At 63.8% G+C, this 22,882-nt stretch overlaps 1 protein-coding gene across 3 annotated transcripts in view; it reads left to right on the forward strand.

The window, feature by feature from the left end:
• Positions 1–22,882, forward strand: part of EBF3 (EBF transcription factor 3) — a 97,427-nt gene that overhangs the window by 23,377 nt on the left and 51,168 nt on the right. The gene's annotated exons all lie outside the window — the stretch shown is intronic.

Here is a 22,882-nt window from a genome sequence, read left to right on the forward strand (position 1 = left end):
CCCGGGGGCAGTGCCTGGGAATGGGGCCCGAGGACTGCATCCACAGCCGTCCCTGGAACCTGGAAACTGCCAGAGGGGTGGGGGAGGGGACAGACTGGAGTGGCAGGTGCTGGCTGCTGGGCAGAGGGAGGCGGTGTCCAGGGCGCCCCAGGCTGACCCCGTGGCGCATGGCAGGGTGGGGTGGGAGGCGCCTGGCCTGCCCGGGCGGTCTTGTCCACGCTCCTGGCGTCTGTGGGCATGGGGCGCGGGGGCCTGGCCTGGGGTGCAGGAGACCAGGTGAGGTGTGGGGCTGCTAGGATAGCGTCCATGGGCGCCGGGGTCTGGGGACCTTCTGAGACCCCGTGGGGCTGGAGCAGGCCGTGCCCCTGAGCCCCTGCTCACAGTCCCCGGGATGCAGTGACCCGGGCGTGGGGTCCCCCCTCCTGCGTGTGAGGGTCCTGCTCTGGCGGGAGGGGTTTCTCGCCCTCGCTGTGGGGTGGGCTTCTGGGCTCCGATCCCCAAGCGGCACCCCTCACCCCCTGCCATGGCCTATCTCCTGCCGTCTGGCCCCGTGCCCCGGCTCGTTTCAGGGCACAGATCCCAGAGCCCTCCCAGGTCCCTCGCCTGGGGTCTGCCAGGGGCCCGTGTGTGGGTGCTCAGGCCGGGGAGCTAGGAGGTGACCGTGGCCCCAGGTCCCAGTGACTCCCCCCCCCACGCGGCGGACGCCAAGCGGATGAGATTTTAATCACCTGTCACTGCCGCCCGCGCTTTCTCTATATTTATGATAATTTTGGGGTCTTTTTATTGAAATCAGTGTTGACTGACTCAAGTAATCCTGATTAGCAATCTCACCGCACTCAGCCAGGAGTGAAATGCGCCAGCCCCGTGTCGCCGCGCCCGGGGTGGGAGGGAGGAGACGGAGCGGCGACGCTTGCCCGGCGGCGGGGCGGGCAGGCTCCGGCGGGGCGGCTGGCGAGGGCGGGACGCCTGCCCTGCCGGGTGCCACCCTGCGGACCGCCTGGCCACCCGGCTCTGCCTCCACCGTGGCCTGACCTGTGCGCGTGTCTGTGTTTAAGGCGTGACGTCTGCGGGGACTCAGCACAGGTGTCTGACCCGCCAGGTGTGGGGGGGCCGCGGCCGCTCTGCCCCCTCGTGCAGCCGGGCCTGTCCTGTGGCCGGGGAGGGCCCCCGAGTGTGGCGGTGGGTGGTGAGGTGGTGCTGGCCGGTCAGCGGCAGCCCCGAGGGGTGGGAGGGGTCCTCCCAGCTCACGTGAGTCGAGAGGTGGGGCCTGCTGCTGGGGGTCCCCAAACGCCTCTTCCTGGAGGCTCTTTGTCCAGCAGCCCCAGTGTGGGAGGGGCTGCCCGCCGAGACCTGTGTCTCTGCCCCGTCTCTCTAGTCATGGGAGCGACTGCGGGGCCTTTGGCTTCCAGAGATGGCTTCTCAGGACCCCGGGGGTGCTACCCCCTCGCCCCTGCATCCTGGTCAGGACCACCCCTGCGTGCCAGGAGAAAGGGCAAGCGTCCTTTCCCCCCTGCAGGCCTCCCCTGGGCCCTGGCCACGAGCCTGGGCCTGCAGAGGACCCTGAGTCTTGGCATGGTGGCCTCTGAAGGCAGCTGTGCCTTTTGGGGTGGGGCTATGGCGAGGGAAGCCTGGTGCCCGAGACAGCTGGGCCTGGTTGGGGAGCTTGCGGGAAGCAGCTCCGGGGCAGCTCTGGCCCTCACCTGGCTCCCCAGCTGGGTCCCAAAGCGCACTTGGGTCCCCTGTGCTGTTCCCACAACCTCACACCAACAGCGACCCCACGACGTGGTCCTTCTGCGCCTCCTTTAGTGCAGCTCTTGGGGCTGGGCGATGCCTCTTCTCGAGGCAAAAAGGGGACTCTCTTGCTGGCACGTGTGTCTGAGGAGGCCTAGCCACGGCCTCTGCTTGCTAACTTCCTGGCAAGGTTGCCCACGGCGCACAGAACCCAACGCCCAGCTTCCGCCGGGGGCCAGCTGGCCGCCCACTCAGACGCGCTGACCAGAACCTGGAGCCTCAGACTTGGTTCTCGCCTGCGTGTTAGCCGCTCGCCGCGGCCCGGCCATGCATTATTAAGGAGGCCGCTGGGCGGGTGTTTGCACAGCGCTGGACATGCCCACGTCGGCGCTCGCCCGCTGCACTCCTGCTAGTGGGGTCCTTCGAAGCAAGCGCCCTCAGGTGTCCCCAGGGCCCATGCTGCTCAGGGTCCTTGTCGGGGCTGGCTGGGGTGACCCGGGCCCCTCCCGTCCTCTGCACCCTGTGACATTCGCCGCCACGTGACAAGATGGGCTTGCTAGTGGACTCAAAGGTGGACAGAAGAGAGTGGGGAGGCCATGCTGGCCGCTGCCCACTCAGGGCAGATCCTAGCGCTGCTGGGGAGGTCTGGTGTGACGTTACCACACTGGGAGTCGGCGCGGCGAGCCCCACAGCAGCAGAAAGGGTGGGGGGCCGGGTCACGGGACGGGGCAGCGTCTGCGGGGAAGACGGTGTGGACACCGGGCGCGCTCTACCGCCGGCACGGGGAGGCCACCAACGCGTGCGTACACGTGGCACGGCCTCTCGGGCAGCCCCAGAACAGGAGCGGGCGGCCAGCTGCAGGGCTGCAGCAGAGGGTGGGCCCCCAAGTGTCTGGGAAGGGCTTCCCGGTGGGCGTCAGTGATTTTAGTGGCCGCAGATGTGTCACCGGACAGGGGACTTGACATGCCCCAAGCATCAGCCGTGTCGCCAGGCCGTTCCCGCCTATGCCGGACGCCGTGTCTCTGGGCTGGGCCAAGGGGCTCTGAGGGTGACCGCCCTGTGAAGGCCTCCCCCACATTTCTGGCCCCAGAGGTGGGCCCCTCGGGCTGTCCAGCTCCAAGGGCACCTGGCAACATGTGAGCCGCGCCAGCAACAGCCCTGGAGCCTCCTCTGTGTCCCCCGAGGAGCGCAGTGTGGGGCGCCGTGGGGTGGGGTGCACCTTCCATCTGGACCCAGTCCCGGGACTCAGCCTTGGACCCCTGACTCAGGGGCGGAGGGTGTGACCATCTCCAGGGGTGGACGGGGTGGCTGGGGCAGCGGCTCGCGGAGGGCAGTGAGGGCTGAACAGTGGGGAGAGAAACGCAGTCTCCCCAGAGTGCACGGCTGATGGGGGCGCCGGAGGCTGGGGCGGGGGTGGGTCCTGTCCGCAGTGCCCTGAGGCCAGGGGCGCTGTCCAGTCCCTCCAGGGCCGCTGCTTGGGACCCTCACATCTGCGGCTTGGGCCTCGGGGACCTGCTCGTCGAGCGAGCTGGATTATGTTTGGTTGATTACGGTGCGTGGAGAATGTTCTGGACTCCTTGCCCCGAGTGTCAGATATTGGTGGGAAACCCAAGAGCTTCCACGCATTTACTGTGCTTAGAAATTCGGTCGGTGCCCTCGCCACGAGGGCTAGTGAAGCCAAAAGGGACTCCGAGGGCCAGGCTGGGTGGCGGCCAACCCCCGAGGGACGGGGCTCCCGTGGGCCAGGCAGCGGGGCCCGAGTCGGGTGGGCGCTCAGGCCGGAGTGCTCAGCCTTTCAGGCTCCGGTGAGAGCAAACCACGCAGGAGCCTCTGTCCTCTCGCCTCTGCTCAGGGTGGCCAGCCGGGGCCTCCTGCCCCTGGGTGCTGGCCTGGGGACACCCTCTCCTCGAGGACGCGCCCCACATGCAGGAAGCCCTCCCAGAGCTCCCGGACACATGCGGCCTCCCCGGGCAGGGCAGGGTGGGGCAGCCTTGGGCGGGGCAGCCGGGGCCGCTGTTGGGGACCCCACCTTGATGGTGTTCAGGGCCTTGCTGGCCTCCCCGGTGTGCACCCGCCTCCCTTTACCCGTCCACCCGTCTCTCCCCAGCACTGCGTCCACTGCCTCCCGGGCTCTCCCCGCGGCCTGCTGTGTCCACCGCGCCCCCTCCACGTGCGTCAGCCCCCACCAGGCCGCATCTCACCCCGCGCCTGCTGCACGGGCCCCAGGCCTCGCCCGGTTTCCCCGCACAGGCCTGGGCCAGGGCTGTCCAGTGTGTGTGTCCCAAGCTGGGGGTGGACGAGGGCGCTCCCGGAGCACCGTGCCTCGGAGGAACAGAAACCCCCCCCGTTGGGAACTCCCAGCCTGGCGAGTTGCTGACCTGCTCTTTGCTTGTCCCCCGGCACCTGCACGCCTGGGCCTTGCAGCCTGTTGTGCTGAGCGCACCAGGGCCGTGGGCTCCGAGTCCGGCCTGGGAGGCGGCCGCCCTCACTGGCCCTGCTACTTGGAGGTGGCTTCCAGGACCCCAGCCTGAGGTGAGGCTGGGGCACGTGGAGTTGGGCTCTGCCCCCTGGAAAGACCTGGCCCAGGAGAGGGGCCGGCGAGTGTCCCCTTCGCCTGTCCACGGCCGTCTGACCCGCGGGAGGGAGCCATGTTTTCTGCTAGAAAATGACGGGGGTTGGGTGGGCGCCTGTGCGGGGCCCGGGGAGGAGAGCAGTGCCTTGGCCCTGGGCCTGGGCCCGGGGCGCCACGTACCAGTGGGGTCACGGGCCAGGTGGGGTCACAGATAGGTGGGGGGATCACAGACCAGGCGGGGTGGTGGGCTGGGCCCGGGGGCCGTCACTCTGGCCAGGCTGCAGTGCACACGGGCCAGCTGGCCGCCTGGCGCTGGACAGGGCTCTGTGGTGTGCCCAGGCCTGAGTCCCAGCCTGGGGGCCGAGGCCCACGCCCTTCACTGGCCGTGTGCTGGGGTGGTGGGCATGGCCACGGAGCCTCTGGGAACAGGCTCCTTCGGAGCGAGTCGGGTGGGCCCGGGCGCTCCTTATCCTCGGTCCTGGTCAGGGGGGCTGGTGCGGCCGCTGCCTCGTCCACAGTAACCACGGCGACACTGACACAGGACAGCGCCCGGAGGCTGCTGCCCTCGGCGGAGCCTGGGACTCGCCCCATCCTGGCCTGTTGGTGGGGCCCAAGGGTGGACCTCAGGCCACTTCCCAGCTCATTCTGGACAGCAGCCGAGGCCCACAGAGCCCACCAGCTCTGGGTGGCCCAGGGGCAGCCCCCAGCCTCCCTAGCCTGCAGACGGGCCCTTCACAGGGGCATCTGGCATGGGACAGTGTTGCGGGGAGGCCACGAGGGGCATGGACAGGGCGAAGCGAGAGGGAGTGGAGGGTCTGGCTGGGGCCCACTTGGGCTGGCCAGGCAAGTTTGGGGTGACACAGCAGACACGGGGGTTGGGATGATGGGGCCCACCTATGTGCCAGGCCCCTGAGCGTGTGGGGGTGCTGCAGTGCCCCCAGAGACACCAGCCTCCTCATGGGGGACACTTGGACCACTACCTTCTGGGCAGGGGACCATGCCTCTTGTGGCCAGGTGCCGAGACCCCAGGCTGATCACACTGTACCCCCGAGTGTGGGTGAGGCTGGACTCCAAAGGCCTTTGCAGGAAGCTGGTGGCCTGTCTGAGGCAGTTGCTCTTGCAGAGAGCGGTGGGTCTCAGGCCTGGCGGGCCCTGTCCAGAGGCCTGGTGAGGCCCCCCATTTTGGGTGTTCACTGCCAAGTGGGGGCCATTCTGCTTGGCACAGCCTCCAGGGGTTCTGGGCTTGGGGTGATTGTGCCAGGGATAAGTGCAGACATCCTTGGGGGGAGCTGGCTGGGGTGCTGAGGCCGCTGCTATGTCCAGTGGGTGGAGGTCGGGGTGCTGCCCTTGGTGTGTGCAACATCCTGCTGTGGCCAGGCCTTGGCGGGGGGTGGGGGCCAGGAAGGCCTTGGAGCCGAGCCCCCTTCTCTGTCTGACCTGGAGCCCCACCCCCAGGCCAAGGAGGTCCGTGGCCTCAGGACCAGACCCCAGCAGGTGGATGTGACAGTCACCTGTGACCCTCATCCTCGCGCCTCGGGGCTCACTCCTGAGGTCTGACCCGGGCGCTGGCAGGGACTGGCCATCATGAGCAGCCTTGTGGCCGCAGGGCCTCGTGGGGGAGGGTGGAAGCCGCAGCTCTGCCCCTCACCTGGGTCCACTTTGATTCCTGAGCTGCTTCTGGGTCGAATGTTTTTTCTGTGATTTCCCCCAAAGTTCTGTATGAGTGCTGGCTTCTGCCTGGCTCAGCGTCCCTTGTGGGGTGGCGATGGTGGGGAGCACTGCACCCCACACGGTCGCCCCGTGGGGCTGGGGCCTCTGCTTCTCCTGAGGGAGCCGGGCGGGGTCGCAGGCTTGGCTGGGCCGGGGCCTGGGCTGGGGGGAGAGCGCTGCCAGGGCCCGGCTGTGGGCGCAGGGAGAGCTCGGGCCAGCGCCCTCCTGGCTGTGGGGCAGGACAGGTGACCTGCGGGGCCTCCGGGCATCTCTGGGCATCTCCGGGCGGGGGCAGGGGCAGGCGGTGCCCTCACTTCCCTGGACCCCCTCGTCTCCTCCATGGCCACGGCTTCCGGTCGGCTCAGCTGTGCTGTCGTCCCCGTCCTGCGTCTGCTTGGCCTGAAAACCTGTCCTGGGGAAGCTCGGCCGACCCCCGTGTGACCCCCTGTGTGACCCCGCGCGGCCTTTCAGTTACCATCGGTTGTCAGCGGGCCCTTTTGTCCTGGGACTTCTAGATGTTTCTCCTGCTGACATTTTGGAGCTGGGACCTGGACATGGCCGTGGGGTCCTCAGGCCCTCACCCCCGTTCCCCGCAGCTGCCGCCGGACACCCACCCAGGTGTCCTGGGCCCTGTGCACGGGCCGCTGAGGAGCCCCCGGGACTGACCTCAGTCCCCAACGGGGCCCTGGGCCTGAGTCGAGGACGCCCCAGTGCCCCTGGTTGGGGGCCCAGGGCCAGGCCTGAGCTGTGCCTGGGCTTCTGGGGGCTCCCCCGGTGTCAGCCTCTCTGTGTCCTGGCGTCCCCGCCCCTGAGCCCGGCAGACCCTGCTGAGCGCTCCTGCCTGGTGACTTGCGGATGCCCCCGGGGCCGCCATGGCCGGGCCCCGCAGCACGGGCGCCACCCGGGACTTGTCGCTGCAAAGCTCCTGCTGAGAGTCGGCCCTCACAGCCGCAGCAGCCGGGAGTGGCCCCGAGTACCTTGTTCATTTCCCTGGCCCTGCGGGGCGGGGCGGGGCGGGGCGGGGCTGCAGGGCCGACGTCATGCCCAGGCATAGCGCCGGGGGCACACGGGCCGGCTGGTCTCCTGGGCCGGGCAGTGCTGCCCTGCGGCCTTCTGTGTGGGCCTGGGTTTCCGCCCGCGCCGGCTCAGACCCCTCCTCCCTCCCGTGGCCCCTCAGCTCCATCCGGAAAAACGGGGATCGCGCCTCTTGTTTTGCGGAAAAGGTCCCGGTTTCTCAGCTAGGAACGGCTGCCTGGGCATCGGGGCGCCTTTCCGTGCCTCCCCCCACCCTGTGCCCACCTCCCGCTGCTCCTGGGAGGGAGCCAGGCCCCCAGAGGGCTGGGGCCGCCCCCACGGCCCTGCTGCTCTGACCCCGCAGAGCTTCCCACGACCGAATTCCCAGCGGAGCCGGAAGGCGCAGGGGGCGGTGTTTGTGTCGGGATAACGTATTTGCGTTTGGGCGTTTAGATAAAATATTGTGCCTCCCTCCAAATGCTCGGCCATCTGTGGGTGCGGCGTTCCCTCCGCTGCCGGGGTCCCCGCGGTGTCTGGCTCTGCTCGTGCACAGACGGGACGTCACAGTCACGCGGGCGGCTAGGGCGGCGCCTCCTGGGAGTGCCTGGTGTGTGCATGTGCAGGCACACACGTGCACACGTGTATGGGTGCACGTACATGGGTACAGGTGTGTGCATGTGTGTGGGTGCATGCAGTGGGCATATGGGCATACACACACATGTGTGGGTGTGTGCACGTGTGTGTAGGTGCACACATGTACGGGGGCATGCACTGTGTATGGGTGTGCACATGTGTGTGTGCGCGTGTGGGGCGTGTGCGTGTGCCCCAGGACTGTTTGGAGGAGGTGCTTTGTATGCTCTTCTGAGTCACTGTGGCTTTGGGAGTTGCGCTTCGCACCACCCCTGCCTGGCCCCATGCCGGGGTGACCCCATCGCGTGTTCTGTGGTGCCCTGGCCGGGCTGTGGGCACGGGGCTCCGGGCAGCGGCGGGCATCCAGCGGTGTGCGCTGGCTGGAGAGCGAGAACGTTTCCTCTGTCTCTGTCCCCCCCCGCCGCCTGAGCACTGGTCACGAGGCAGGGCCTGTCCACGGGCAGTGGGCAGCCTTGGCCACTCAGCTGGTGGAGAGCAGCAGACACGCGGCGAGGACCCCACACTATGTCCTGAGCCCTGCCAGCAGCCACGGTCATGGTCCCTGGGCCGCCGCTGCCCACCCCACCCCCCATCCTCTTGGTCTCAGCTGCTGCCTCTCCCGGGCCTGGTGCGGTGCCCAGGTTCTCCCAGTGTCCTGCCCGACCGGCCTGCCTGACCATGTGACTCTGGGGAGGGGAGAAGGGTGGCCTGGATGTCCAGTGGGCGGAGGGCGGGCAGCTGGGGTCTCCTCCTGGGGTCCCCAGAACTCCTCCACCAGGGCACAGCCCACTGGAGTCCAGTGTGTGGCCAGAACGGCCCGTGCTTTGGATGGACCCAGGGTTCCCAGGCCGCTCCCGGCCCGGGTTCGGGGGAGAGGGCTTCGGTGCGCATGCCCCCTTCTGCCACCTCGGTGTGGACTGACCCAGTCCTCCGCTGATGCCCAGTGGGGACCCACCCGGCCGGGACACTGGGACGTCCCCTCCATGCCTGCGGTGGACCCCCAGGCCCCGACTGGCCTTTTCCATTTGGCTCTCGCTCTCCCGGGGCGTCCTCGGCCCTGAGCGTCTTTTTCACGCTGCTCGTGTCCACAGCCAGCTCGGGTCCAGCATCTAGAAATTCCTCCGCACAGGGCTCCCCCGCCCCGCCCCGCCCCAGTCAGCCCACAGGCCTCTGGCCACCCCCAGCGCCTTGCTGAGCCAGGGAGGTCACGGGTCACCTTTCACAGGCCGGGCGAGGCTGCCGGCACTGTCGGCGCTGGGTGGGTGCCGACTGGGTGATGGTGGGGGTGGGCGGGCGTCCCCACGGCCAATGGCCCCAGCCCTGTGGGGGCCTCCGTCCCTTGGGACACAGTTTTGCTTCAGGAGCCCCAGCCCCAGGGCAGAGGCTGTGGCGAGTGGGCTTGTGAGTTCCTGAGCCGAGGCCCCAGGATGGTTGTGAGGGCGGATCCGGGGTTTTCTGGCAGAATTTCTATGGAGGGTAGAAAGGGTTTGACTGGAAACCCTCTGGCTCAAGCTTTCTGGGGAAAGGACAGCCAGCCCTTGGGGGTGCCTTGCACAGGTGAGGAGCGGAGGCCGCTGGCGGACAGCCCTGGACTCGACACCCTGGACTGGAGCCCAGCGCCGGGTCTGGGATGGGCGCGGGTGGCCGCCCCCCCACCTCCCTCAGGGGTGCCCTCCTGCGCTCCAGATCCCCCCACCCCCGGGCGCCGCTTTAGCCTATTGTCACGAGGGAGGCGCTTCAGGGCAGGCGGCTCTGGGGCCCCTGGGTGGGTGGGAGCCCGTGGCTGTGCCAGCGCCCATCGTGGGGCGCCACCCCACACACTGTCCGCCAATAAGCAGTACGTGTTTGTCCATCCAGGAAAAGAAGGGGCGCCGTCGGGCCTCCCCGGAGCCGGCCAGCGCTGCCTGGGGCCTGCCCGGGGCCCGCGCAAGGCCCAGGAGTGTGTGCGGGCGTAGACCGTGCTCGAGCGCGCGGGGAGGGCACGGCAGCGTTTTGTTATCCTTCTGCTGTTTTCTTTGCATGCTTGTTAAGACGTGGGGCCAGAGTGTCTGCCACGGGCCCAACAGTCCCTTCTAATCAGCCTGGAATGTTTCTGTCAGGCGCAGGAGAAATGCTCGCTCGAACATGGCTGCGTGTCCCCCCAAGAAACACATTTGTTTAAAGATTGGCCTGTCAATTTGTGAATCAACATTTCGGCTTTTGCTCCGGCGCTGAGCTTGCGCCGCTCCTCCGCCAGGAAGGGGAACGGCGCGGAGCCGCTATTTGTTGTTGGTAGGAAGTGAACTTCATCAGGTCGACTTAAATGTGTGTCTCGAATGTCACTCAGCACTGCTTTCTTGTAATGAAACGCCGCGTACAGATTTCTTCCCGAGGCTCAGGGGGATTAGACCCAGTAAAAGAAGGATTCAGTCTTCCTCGCTGTGGCGCACCAGAGTGAGAAGTTTAAAATCCACAATTTATTCAAATATTGATATTTCTACTTGTCAGAAGAGAGGGCCTTGAAATTTCCACTGAGCACCGTTGTCAGAAGAATTGCAAGAAATGTGTCAGATAATTCATAAACGGAGTTCACTGCTGTGAAATCAGTTGGGAACAGGGAAAAAATATATTCTTGTCGATGTAGAATAGGGGCAATATAACAGAAAATAGCACTCACTTTTCCATCATGTCAAGCAAATGCTCAATTTGGGCCAGGTATTTTTTTAAACAGCCGGCTGCTCCGCGCGGCCGGGGTGCGGGAGCCGTGTTTGGAGCTCCGCTCTGTGGGCGGGAGATCCGTGTGCTGCTTCCCCTCGGAGACCCCGCGTTCCGTTCCCGGCCTGCCGCGGCCAATCAGCAGGCAGCCGCGGGCGGGCGGGCGGCTCTGCATATGGTTTGCATTAAGGCCCTAAAAAGCTGTGAAGAGCCGCGGCGAGGCGAGGCCAGCGGACATTCCAGACCCTCGGTGGCGGGCAGGCGCGGACGCAGCCTCCCGGGGTCCCGCAGCCCCTGCCCGGGCCGGCCCGCGCGCCTCCGCTCCTGGCGGCCGAGTCTTGGCGCCCAGAGTCCCCCCTCGCGCCTGGCCGTGGGCTCGCTGAGCCTGGGCCGGGCCCCTTCCCCAGCCGTGAGGGACCCGCCGGCCGCCCGGGCTGACCGAGACCACGTGGCCGGAAGCCGGGCAGGAACAATGGCCGCGTGTCCGCAGTGAGGCCCCATTGAAACTCCTGCCAAGCCGTTGTTTCCTCATTTGCAAGGCTCCCTGAGGCCCCAGGGACGCGGGCACGTGGGGGAGGGGGGCCCTGTGATACCCTCACCGGGCTGCACAGGCTGGGACGGCCCCGTCCCGTGCCCCGGATCCCACGTGTGCGCCCCGTCCTGCCTGGCTTGGGCACCCACGGCCCCTGCTCGCGTGTGGCCCGAAGGGCTTCCCGCACCCCCCTGGTGGGCCTGGGGTGGACCTGAGGTCCTGAGCATGCTGGTGGACGAAGACAGGGCACGGAGAGTGGGTGGTCGCTGGCGAGCGGGACAAGGGAGGGTCGGGACAGGAAGGGCCAGCTGGGCAGACCGAGGCCGTCCCGTGGGGTCGGGGGGATCGCCGCTCCCCTCCCGCGCTCTGGGACCCCACAGGTCCTGCTGTGTCCTGGTGGGAGCTCCAGGCCTGGGCTGAGGCTCAGGTGTGGGGTGAGGCCCTGCCCCACTGGTGCGGGGTGGGGCCCTGCCCTGCCTGGCGGGTCCGGGGGCGCCGGATCCCACTGCCAGAGAAAGCGGCTCTGAACTGCCCTTCGCCCTGTGACCAGCAGTGGCCAGGCCTGAGCCGGGTTAGCTGCGGGGGCGGTGCCGTCTCCTGGCCTGGCCAGCTGGGGGTGGGGCAGCTGCGCACCAGGGTGGCAGGCAGGCAGCACCCCGTTGGCTGTGAGAAGAAAAACAGGCCTTGAATTGGGGTCCTAAAAGCTTCCCGTGGAGGTTTGGGGTTTAGCCGCCCAGCTGGCGCTAGGAGGGCCTCTGGGACCTGCCGATCCCGTGGCGGGTGGCGGCCGCACTGCCCTGCCATGGTGTGTGCACATGTGTGCATGTGCGCCTGTACAGACATGCCTTGGCATGTGTCGCCATCTTCTCTCGCCCCACGTGTGTGATTGGGGAGCGGCGTCCTCCTGGGCCAAGGGGGCCGGCCCGCCCGCCCTCCCAGGGCCCAAGGATGGTCTGTCCTGTCGCCCCTGGACAGAGGGCCCGGCCTCGGGTCCCGGCTCGGCCCCGGCGGGGCCCTGGGTCTCTGCCCTGGCGGCCCGGCCCCGGGCGGGCTCGTTAGCGGCTGAGCCGCCACGCCTGCCTGCGCGGCCGCCTCGCTCGCTGGCGCACTGTCTGCTGGTGTCGGGATCTGTCATCGGCACCGAGCAGAGCCGCCGCCTGACAGTGAGGAGGGAAACGCTCCCCGCCTGAATCCCCCATTAACTTTGTGAGGCGTATTGATTTCTTGTAAAAATAATGATATTGACAGGGCCTTCCAGGAGTAATTGTTTCCAGAGCTCGGAGGTCAGCCTGGCGCGGGGAGGGTGGGGAGAGGGCCGGGGAGGCCCTGTGAGCCCCGGGTGGGCGCCACTGTCCTGGTGGGGCCCCCACGAGGACTTGGGGCCTCTGCTGGAGACCAGGGCCCGGGTGGCCAATCGTGTTCCTCGAAGGTCTGTGGCTACACGGGGGCTCCCGGCTTGGCCCCGGGGCCAGCCTCCCTGGGCAGCAGGCCCGGGTGTCCAGGGTGCATTGTCTGGCTCAGCTTCTGGGGTTTGTCTGAGCTGCTGCCTTCTAAGCAGTGGCCAGGCCAGGGGACCTGGCACCCACGGGCTCTTGTGGAGAACGAGGGTGGCTGCATGCACCCCATCTGATGGCTTCTGTTCCCAGGACAGTCACCCCCTTTTCCAAGAGCACAGAGGAGACGGCGGGGAGGTGGCCACTCTGTGGACAGCAGGGCCGGCCACAGGCTCCCTCAGCGCCGGCAGTCACAGTCGGCACAGAGGTGTCTTTGCAAACTGGGGCTGTCCAGAGACCGGCGGCGGGCCCAGGGTCTCCTTCCCCGTGGACATGGGATGGTCTCCCCTGCAGGGAAGCGGAGAGCTAGTGCCCGGCTGGCCAGCCAGCAGCCAGCAGCCGAGTGGAGGTGCACAGCGCGCCCCGCAGGGACAGATTCTGTCCTGGAAAGTGAAAGAATGAGCGAGCTGCCCCCCAGGACGGGGATCCCAGCCCAGTGGCGGCCATTCAGAGAGAAAGCCTGGTGACCTGTGTTTAGAACGAGACGGCCTGGTCATGGCCACGGTTTCCACCTGGGCTAAAGTCGGCTTATCAAAAACGCACTTTCGGAGCATCTTTAAGAAGCAGGAGTCAGGGGCCTCCCTGGGGGCGCAAGGGGCTAAGTCTCAGCACTGTGAAGCTATTCGCAGCCTCTGCAGCAAGAGTTCGATCCCCGGCCAGGAGCTGACCCACACACGCAGCAGACCCCTGCTGTCCCCCCGCTGCTCCCCTCAGCAGTGGATTTCAGTCAATGCGCCTGTTCTATTCCCCGCTCTGTCTCTGGGGAGTCCTCTCACCCCCCGCACCTCTGGCCTGTTCCCCAGCTCTTGGATGCATACGTAAATACATCTTTAAAAAAATGAGAAAGAAGCAGGAGTCAGCACAGACAGCCGCCCGTGGGAGGAGCGCGGGCTGGATAGGACCATCGCCATCCGCGAGTCCAGCCCAGGCTGGCACCTCCCACTTGGGGTCGCGGTGCCCGGACCGCCCGCGTGCGCGCCACCTCTGCCCGGCCCGGGGTCCCCTGTGTTTCTGCCCCAAGGGGGAATCTGATCGGCGCCGCCAAGGCACCGCAGCGAGGGGCCATCGATGGGCGCTGCCCCGCCCGCGCCGCGCTTTCCTGGGGAGCCGGCTTGCTCGCGGGCCGACCAGGGCTGCCCTTTAGAAGGAGGTCGGTGTCCGCCCGGATCCAATAACCGCCGGCCGGGGCGCCCGTGGCTCTGCTGGGACCCGGTGTCCAGGCTTGTAGCGACGTGTAATGGTATTTAGGTGCAAACTAGCTGTGAAGTGTTAAATATTTACATGTGGAATGCCAATAGTAATTGTCCACTTTATCTGAGCTAGCCTTGGGAAATGTCTTATTTGTTTCCATGTTACTTCAATAAACAGAAAGCTGGAAAATCCTCCCGCTATTTCTTGGGGGCTTAGAATTAATAAAGCCGGGCGGTATAAAGTATGTGCCGAGGGCCTGTGAATGATCGCTTCCACACCAGGCCATATAATATGGCTTTAACTCCATGTGGCCTGTCTATTAAGCAAGACAGGATGAGCCTCACAAATAATAAAAAATATTTATGCTTTTCTTAGTGATACTAACAAGGTAACATATCAGAGCAGAAATGGCAGGAGAAGAATAAGGTAACTGTGTCTTATGAATTCACGGCTCAGTGGGGTCCCGGCCGGCTCCCATAAACACCCTAGGATTCTCTGCTCGGCGCTGCTATTATTCCACAAATTGTATTTTTTGCTTTTTGTTTGTGAAATCTGAAGTGTCATAAATGCCCCCGCCTCATCTATATTTGATAGTTAATATTAGTCTCAACCAGGAAAGTGCACTTTACATGTGACGACACGCGATTACCTGAGAGTGTTATTGCAAAGGAAAAAATCAATACCAATTTATAATTCACGATCGCAGTCTATCAGATTTTATGGCTCTCTATCCAGACTCATTAATTTTTTATTATGATTGACTGAAACTGAAAGATTTTTAACATGTTTCGCTGTTATTTATTCAACCTTAATAATTAAATAAACCTTAATTGGCTGTATTTCGAGGCATCTTGGCGCTGCGGCCAGGAAGGGTTGGGGTGACCATCCATTATTAATGCGGGAGCCCCTCTCGCTTCTGGGGAGGCGGCGGGAGGGTCTGCCGGCTACCGTCGCCCGGGCGAGAGACACCGGGCTCGCCGCCCCTAATCAAATTCTGTTTAAAAGGGAGCCCATGTGTTTTAATTCAAAATATAAATTATCAATCGCGCCGGGAGGCGCCCTCCGCCCTCCCGGAGCCCCGGCGCTGTACCTGCGCGAAACTTTGATCAGCGGCTAATATCTTGATTAATGAGGCCAAGGGGCCCGGCGCGGGGAGGCGCACTCGGGGACGCCCCCGCGGAGGGGCTGGGGCTGGGGCTTAACGGGTCCCTTTGAAAGGTGATTGACAGATGGAAAATTGCACTTTCAAATTTCATCCGTATTCATTTCGGTTGTTCTTCCCCATGTCAAACGCTTCCCTCCCCGGCAGGCCGCGGCGGTATACATTAGCTGTTTCCACAGCGAGAAAAGCAGAAGACAATCCCGCGTTTGAGCACTCTGAAGGAAAATCAATCATGTCATAAGTGAGAAGTATGGATAAGTTTGAACTGTGGCAACTTTCATCATTTCATTTCTGGCCACGCCGGTGGGTTTCTGAGTGTGCGGAGGCCGCCCAGCTGGAGGGGGGTCAGGGTGTAATGGAGCCGGGCTGCGAGGGGGCCGGTTGCCCTGGTATTTGTCAAGGAAGTTTCTCGTGGTATTGCACAGAAGGACATCAAACCCTGAGATTATAGACACTGGACGTTTTGACAGGATGGAAAAAAAGCTGCTATTGACTGTGACGAGGATGCCTCGGCCGGCCCGGCTGGTTTCCGGCCTGGGCTGCCTCTGGCCTCCGCGCAGCCTCGTGGCCGCAGCCGTGTCTGGGAAGAGCCTATTGTTCGTGCCACTTCTGAACTTCGGGGGTGTCCTCCTGGCCAGGAGGGAGGGACCCCTCCCCGAGCTCGGCCTGGGGTGCCGGCTCCCGGGGAGGCCCCGGCCACCCACGCCCACCCCGGAGCCCGGGAGAGGGGAGCCCACCCGGGGTGCTGACGCCCAAGCTCGGGGGACCCAGGGCTTGGAGCGCAGGGAGGGGCAGGGGTGTCGTTTTTATTGGGAAGGCTGTGAAAAGTGTGGGAGACGAGCACGCTGCAATTTCACAATCTTGTTCTTAATATTATTGAAAGAGAGCGCTTCTTGGCAGTAATAAATTTAACACAAAAATCAAATACAAAACAAATTTATTCTTCCCGAGCTGATGCCCCAGTCATTTCTTTCTTGTCTTGCATTAAGCTTTAAAATCAACTGTCACTCCCTATCGATTGCATCTGAATTGTTATCTATATTTCTCAAAAGCGCTCTTGACAGTTAATACAGTGTAAATTATAATCTGGGGAAATGCTGCTTGTGTTCGCCAGCAAATTGCTTAGATTCTGAGTAAAGCCGCTTTTATTCACTATTCTTTCCTCGTGGCCATCTATTTTAGCAAGGATCATTCAGGCCAAATTATTCTAAATTTACACTCGGCTAGTATGTAAATCATATTGTGGGAAATCACTTTTGGAATCACTCTGGAACGTGAGGCCGGGCTGGAGTGTCTGAGCTTGGCCCTAATGAAACAAATACCGCCCAGGGCCCAGCCCCCAGGGCGCCGTGACGCTTCCCAGCTGGGGGGCGTGTGCGGCGTGGGGTGCAGGCCAGGCCAGCTCTGTGGGTGTCAGTCCCTCCGGAGCCCCGAGTCCTGCCACCTTCTTGGAGAGGCCGGTGCCACCACGTGTTCCCCTGGGCTGCGGGAGGGGCCACGTCAGGGGCCCTCCCTTCCCTGCTTCCTCGTGGAGGGTGTGGGCAGGTCGAAGGGCGCTCCCTGGAGAGAACCCGCTCACTCCCTCGGTCCCAGCTGCCCACTGGACACGGGCGCAAGCCACAGACGCAGCGTGAGAGTACTAGCAGCCACGCGAGCCAAGGGAAACAATTTTAATAATTTGTCTTTATCTAGATTGGTTCAGTGGCCATCTTTTTATTTTTAAAGATTTATTTTTATATATTTACACATACAAGAGCTGGGGTGCAGGCCAGAGGTGTGGGGGGGTGAGAGGACTCACCAGAGACAGAGTGGGGAGCAGAACAGGCGGATCCCCTGAAATCCACTGCTGCGGGGAGCAGCGGGGAGACAGGAGGGGTTTGCCGCGCCATGTGGGCAGCTCCGTGGCCGGGGACGGAACTCGGGCCGCAGTGGCTGCTGTAGTAACCCCTGCGCCCCCCGGGGGCCCCTCAGTGGCTGTCGTTTCAATATGTAAACCAGTGCGACTCTATTGGTCGAGTTAAATATGGAATAACACGTTAGAATAATTAAGCAGTTTTCCTCCTCAGTTTTGGAGCCAGGGCACCAGCCGCCCTCCAGCCTCAGCCCCAAATCAGCCGAGGGACAGCTGGGGGAGCTGACGGGAGCCCCCGCCGTGGGTTGCCTGGCCTGACCTCGTCGGGGTGGGCTCACTTGGGCGCGGACTGGCCTGTCCGGTCACTCCGTGGTGGCGGGTCCTCGCCTGCGGGCAAGTTTGGTTTCTCTGCAGAAATATTTCATCCCCCGGGGCGGTGGCCATGGGGGCGCGTGAGGAGACCGGTGCGCGCCAGGTCGGCCCTGCCCTCACTGCACGGCCTGGCTCTGGGCTCGGCAGAGCCGCCCTTCATGCCCACCTCAGCCCACCGTTCCCGCCCATGCCCGGGGCGTGTCTGGCAGGCGGAGGGAAGACGACTCAGGACGGATCGGGAGAGGAACTCTGGGGTGCTGGCGCGGGGGCGGGGGCGGGGGGGTGCGGGTGCAGGGTCCCTGGGGTCTTCCAGGCTGGACGGTGAAGATGGAGGCCTGTGCGCCCAGAGGACCAGCTGGGAAGGGTGCTGGGGTGGGGGCTGGTGCCCCCTCGGTCAGCTGCGGGAGGTCTCCTGGTGGTCCCGCGTGGGCTACCTCTTTGGGGGGGTGCAGTGACTTCCCTGGGGAGCCCCTTGGAAAGGTGGGCGGGGCTTGGGGAAGGAGGCGGGTCTTAGCCAGAGGCCCAGTCAGTGCTGCGCTGCTCGGAGCGGTGGCCATCTCCCGCCCGGTTGCTGTCCAGGAGGGAGAGCCCCTGGACCAGTCTCTCAGCAGCCCTCGCAGCATCACGCCCGACACTCCGCAGCAGCGAGGATTTTGTGGCTGTTCATGCATCGATGCCTGCCAGGCAACGGCCAGCTTTCCAGACAGGGCAGTGGAGTCTCCGCACATTGCCCACGGGGTCCACTCATACTTGACAAGTGGACACTGTCTGGGGACTCGGCCAGGGCCTGGGGGCGGGCGCTGCCCTGGGCTCTTCTCAGGAGTCTGCACGTGTTCATGGGGTGATGGGTGCAGACGCGCGTGAGAAGGTGAGTGTGTTGGGGTGCCCCGGCCACATTCACCGCCCTTCAGCCGTCCCTCAAGGGGCGTCCATCCGTTGGCCTGGTCTGGTGCCATCCAGACTCCTGCTGTGGACAAAGGGAATTACTCTGGTAAACGGCCTTGTGGTTTGGGCGCCGCCTTGCAGAAAGCCCAGGTCGGGCCAGGCGCGACCACCTCCATGGTTATTTTGACCCACAAAACCAGGGCTTCTCGCCTGCTGCCCGCGGAGTGGACATCGCTGGAGGTGGAGAGCTGAGATGTCCAGGAAGGGGCGGACCCCCTCTGGGACTTTGGCCAGAGCCCTTTCCCTGTGGGTGCGTCACTTCAGTGACCAGCGGCGCCACCCAGCCCAGACCTGTCGCCGGCCAGGAGCCTTCCGGATGCGCGAGTCTCCCCGAGTCCAGCCCTGGGCCCAGCTCCTGGACAGGCCGGGCTCACGGGGCTCTCTGGGTGGGGGCCGGGCCCACGCCGCTGTGTCGCTGCGACGCCTGTGTCTGGTCTGGCCTTCGCACGCGACCCCAGGCCTCTGGCCGTGAGAGCTCTGGTGCAGGCGGGTGCAGGCGGGGTGGTGCAGACGGGGTTGTCGCTCAGGCGTGAGTGTCACAGGTGAGCTCTGGCAGGGAGGGGGCACACGAGGCCGGGCACCCCCGTCCGGCTGGCCCCGCTCTGCTTGGCCCCACGGCAGCCATCTTGGCGGTGCGCCTCCCCTTCGAGGCCCTTCCCGACACGCCTTCTGGCTCCACGGCCGCGGGAGCAAAGGCCAGGCCCGGCCCAGCACTGGCCTCGGACGGCCAGCGGGCCAGGCTCCTCAAAGTGAGGGCTGTGCCCAGGGGCCAGATCCTGGCGTGGACCACCGTACCCTCCAAGCTGGAGACCCTCAAGGACGTGCAGGCCCGGAGTTAAAAAGAAATGTCTCCGGAACTTTCTGCCGTCCCCTCTACTCTCTGGTTGTCGGGCCGACCCCATGGCGCCGTCGGCAGGGACCCAGTGGGGCCCCTGGAGGGAGCCGTCCTGGAACATCCCCAGCGTTTCCGTCCTTGGCGGGAGACGTGGCAGAGGCTCCTGGCGGCTTTCTCCCTACAAGCAGGCGGGCCGGGGCCCTCGCTTGGGCTCCCGGGACGTGGCTTGGCGTGTCACGGCAAAGGACTTACGCGCCGGGTGGAGAGACAGTTCGAGAACGGAGCTGCGTGTGCCCGGCGCGGGTCTCCATCTGGCCACGCGGGTGGGGAGCTGCGTCTGGGCGTGAGCTCTGCTGTCAGTCAGGGTCCCCGACTGTGCTCTGTGGCCCTGGCGACCAGGCCCACCCCAACTCATTAAACCCGCGCAAACTGTACCGAGGGCGCCGCTGTGCGATTTTAATATTTGGTGCATGTGACAGGATCATTTTAGTGATTTGCAGGATTTATCTCCTCTTAAAAGTACTGCCTAAGGCGACTCTAATTGGTAGGAAAGCAAATTCCCTCTTCTCCGCCTGTCAGTCTTTGTTTTATTTACTGAGAACTGCCGAAACCTATTTACACAATAATGAGGATAAATCACCGGGATGCTTTCAACACAAAGAGAAATGTGGCGCGAGTTGAAAGCTGTACAATTAAAACAAAATTCCAGATATTCCTGAAGTGCCGTGTGCAGTTAGGGAGAGCAAAATAAAATTAAGACGAATGGAAGGATCGCACCCCGGCCAGCTCGGGAAGCTAATCAGGATCAGAATTCTAGGGATATTTTATGACGGGCAATTTCACTTGAAATGGCAATGAAGTGAATGCCTGTGAGTTACCATCAATATTTGTAATAAAAATAAACAATCATGCATTCCTCCAGTCTGCAGATCCGCGGGGCGAGCGCAGGCTCCCAATCCCGACACCGCGGGGCTGGTGAGTCACGCACACGTCAGCCTGCGCGGCAGCCTCACTCGGCTGGCGCCCGGGGAGGCGAGGGCCAGGGCCACCGGACGGGGCTCTCCAGGCGTGCTTGACCGAGTGACCTGGAAGGTCCCACTTACTTAGAAGTCAAGAGCGCCCTCCACGGTTCTTTCTGAGGGGCGTGCCACAGGGGACGCGCCGCCAAGAGACTCAGGCACCGCCCTGCCCTGGCCCTCACCCATCTGGGGTGCTGGGAGCTGCGTGTGCTCCCCGGCGCCTACCTTGGCTACCTCGTAGCTCCCGAGACCCGGGTTGCGCCAGGGCCTCAGCGGCGCAGTCCCCTTCCTGAGGTGGCCCCATCCCGCCTGGACGTGGCGCCCGCGGAAGCGCAGCGGTGGTGGCCCGGTGATGGGGCCCAGTAGGGTGGAGCAAGGAGGCCGTGACAGCGATGCGCACGCATGAGCGAGACGTGGGCCACGCCCAAGCCTCACCCCAGGGATGTCGGCAGGGGCAATCCGGGCGCAGGGCGGGCAGCGGAGCCCAGGGTGAGGGTTCAGGCGCTCCTAAGGAAAGCACTCCTGGGGGTGCTCGGCTCCCCCAGCGGTGGCCTCCAGCTACCAGGTGCTGGGCACCGGGTGGACACAGGGCCCTGGCCTGTCCTTGGCCTGACCCAGCCTGGCTTCTGCTGCTCGGGGGGCCAGGCTCCAGGACCCTCGGGTTCGGACCGTGGAGGTGGCGATGGCTTCTGCACCTGCCTCCCCCCAGCCACCCTGCCTCTCCCCGCCGCCCTGCCCCCCAGCCCTCAAACTCAGGGCCTTAGTCCCGAACGTGCCCGCACCCCCTGCTCCCGACAGCGCTGGCGAGGGCCGCTCAGTTACCCCAGAAAAAATAATTCACATAAGCAGATTTTAGCACATTTACCAGGTCTTTTAACTTCATCTGACACTGTTGGCATGGAAGATGAGCGAAGTGTATTTTTATCTCCCAAGGGAGATCCTTTATGATGACTCTTTCAAGGTGAATATTGGCATTTATTTAGCCTGAGCAGGAAATAAAAGGGAGCAGAGCGAGGCCTGAGCGGAAAGGCTGGAGTCAGCAAACAGGGTTTTATTTTGTTGCTTTGAATCGCCAGCCCTCAGACACGGCCGAATCTAAGTTAATTTAAAGTTTCTCTTGAGGAATTCATATCAAATTAAAGTGTTTCTCTGCTGTGATGACAAGAGCGGGGAACACATCTGAATTTCCTCCAAATTATGGTCTATTTTTGCGGTCTCCTAAGATTTGCCTTTGTGGACCCTTATTCCACTATCTTTGAGGGAAAATTAATTTAACTAATGGCAGCTCAGACTAAAACATCAATCAAAGGAAGAGCAAAATGACAGGACACTCGCTGAGGGAAGGGCGTGGAGGCCTGGTCCTCCCGCCTCGTCCACGCGGGGCTGCCCGGCGCCGACGACCATCCGCTTGACCTGTCCCCGGCTCCGGCTGCGCTCTGGCCGGCCGAGGAGCGACGGGAAAACGCAGTTAGACCCGGGCTTCCTGGCCAGCACCGCTGCCCTCGCCCACAGGTGTTCTGGAAGGTTCCGGCGTGTGGACCGCGTGGCAGCGTGTTCAGCTGCCTGGCCCAGGCCCCGCCACCCTCGGGCCCGCAGCGGTGTGGGGCAGGAGACTCGAGGGGGCCCCCAAAGCAGGCTGGGTGCCATCAGGGGCGAATGACCGGCCGGGCGCAGCTCTCTTGGGGGCGCGGGGCATGCACCTGTCACCCTGGGGTCCGGCGCGAGGGGGACCTTCCTCGCGGCCGCTGTCCCCAGGCCTGGAAATTGATGGCCGGGCCGGGCTGGGGAGGGGCGCGCCCGCGAGGGCCAGGCCTCGAGCTGTCAGTGTGAGCAATGAGGAGCGCGAGGGGCCGGGCCCTGCCCAGCAGCTGCAGCGGAGGAACGGGGAGCATATTGATCAATTAAATATGCAAATACCTCAGCTCGGGGAGACAGAGATGAATAAACTGGCGGGAGCACGGAGTGCGCCCTAATGACGCGCTCAGCGCGGGCGACTTTCCCAAAGGGGGCCCTGCCGGCTTGGGGCACGCAGGCTCGGGGTGCCCTGCGCGGGCCCTCCCCCGCCCCAGAACAAGGGAGAAACTCAGGTTTCCCCACAATGGCTGCGATACCCCATTGTTCCCGACTTTTTCAGGCCCTTTCTGTATCGTTTCCTTTCTCAGCCTCCCCAAAGAAAGCCCGATTGTTCCTCTCAGACTCTCCTGCCCATGGGTGAACCCCGTAAACCCGGGGACCCCGGATTGGGTTTCAGCTCCGCGCCACAGGCCAGGCCGGCCCGGAGCACCTTTTGTCCGTGACTTTTGCTCTGTGAAAGCACCTAATTATGACTTAGCTCTTCAGACTAATGAAATTATCGTCTGTTCTCTCGCTTCGGTACTGTTGTCAAGACTTTGAAACATGATCGTTTAATTACTGACACCTACTGTAGCTCATTTTATGCGTGCAGAGCTGAGGACGCGCGTCCCTGGGAGCCCGACAGGGCGCGAGCACCGCCCTTTGACGCGTGTAAAAGTCCTCTTTTCATATGAAAATTTAATACAGCAGCGGGTCAGCTCGGCTGTCTTCTGTTAAGCAGCCCCAGATTTAGTCATTTATAACAGAATTATTTGAAATTCCTCGCTGGGAAAAGGGCAGCAATTGCAGAGGAGATCGCTGGAACAAAACCCCAGCCAAGTTCAATGCTATCTGCCCCGGGCCGGTCACCGCGGCCCGGTCGCCGCTGCCCGGCCGCCGCGCCCCGCCACAATGAATGTGGGAAAGTAAGATGTCATTTAAAGAAACGGGGGAAAATATTCAGACTTTGACATTTGGGCTGTTTTCCACGCTGATAACATCAAAACTTGTACTTCTTGATAATAAATAGGAGAATGCCAGCTGTCAGTCAGGGCTCTCCGGGGTGGGGGGGGGGCGAGACGGAGACCACAGGCGCCCCAAGAACGCTTTTGGGCTTCGCCTCCCAAGTACAAGTGTGTGCGCGAGACTCGTGCATATTTCTCAGGAAGTTCCTATGCAGGTGTCCGCCCCCCCAGACTCGCCTGGCCCCCTTGATTGATGGGGGAGCCCGTGTGCA

This window comes from Talpa occidentalis, unplaced genomic scaffold, assembly GCF_014898055.3.
Source record: "Talpa occidentalis isolate TD23 unplaced genomic scaffold, MPIMG_talOcc4v2.1 talOcc4.8, whole genome shotgun sequence".
In the NCBI taxonomy this organism is placed as follows: Eukaryota; Metazoa; Chordata; class Mammalia; order Eulipotyphla; family Talpidae; genus Talpa; species Talpa occidentalis.